This window comes from Triticum aestivum, chromosome 5B, assembly GCF_018294505.1.
Source record: "Triticum aestivum cultivar Chinese Spring chromosome 5B, IWGSC CS RefSeq v2.1, whole genome shotgun sequence".
In the NCBI taxonomy this organism is placed as follows: domain Eukaryota; kingdom Viridiplantae; phylum Streptophyta; class Magnoliopsida; order Poales; family Poaceae; genus Triticum; species Triticum aestivum.
The window spans coordinates 627,616,718-627,617,268 of record NC_057807.1 but is presented as its reverse complement, the minus strand read 5'-3'; the positions used below and the strand labels follow the sequence as shown (position 1 = coordinate 627,617,268).

The 551-nt window shown below is 41.9% G+C and overlaps 1 long non-coding RNA gene across 1 annotated transcript in view; it reads right to left on the bottom strand.

Moving 5' to 3' along the window:
- The window catches only part of LOC123117240 (uncharacterized), a 3,057-nt gene extending 2,568 nt beyond the window's left edge, over window positions 1–489 (bottom strand). The window contains exon 1 of the long non-coding RNA XR_006457315.1: window positions 248–489. This is a non-coding gene — a long non-coding RNA (uncharacterized lncRNA). The remainder of the gene's footprint in view (window positions 1–247) is intronic.
- Window positions 490–551: the final 62 nt, after the last annotated feature.

The window sequence follows — 551 nt, the reverse complement described above, 5'->3', positions numbered from 1 at the left end:
TTAGGTGCACTAAGCCTAGGTTCATCAAAAGGACTTGCATGGGTAGATCATGGCACTATAAGGTAATGAAGCAGCATTTCAAGTAAGGCCATTGTAATGTGGGGTCAAATGAGGGCATAATAATTGTCCGATGTAGGAGAAGGTTGTCTTGTGACAGTTTATGATAGCCACAATTCATCCATGATGAAACAAAAGATTGCAGGAGTATAAAAATATTCCATGCCACGTGAGATTCAGTTCAGCTCACCTGCATGATACAAAGAGCACCATGGCGGCAAAGGTCGACACCTTCACAGTCAAATCCAATCACCAATTTCATGGTAGCAGAGGGCTCAAGAAACTCAACTGGGAGTTGACTAGGTTTAGTTACAACATGAAAGGGCAGGGATGGCAATTCCGCGTTATTCCCTGCAAAAGAATACATCAAATTACAAGTAGAAACAAAATAGTCCCAGTTCATAGGTGCTTGCACACAAGCAAACATCATCAGAGCAGTACCTGCACAAAACAAAGCCTTCAACATGTGTAGGTCGGGAAGAGAAACAAAAAAA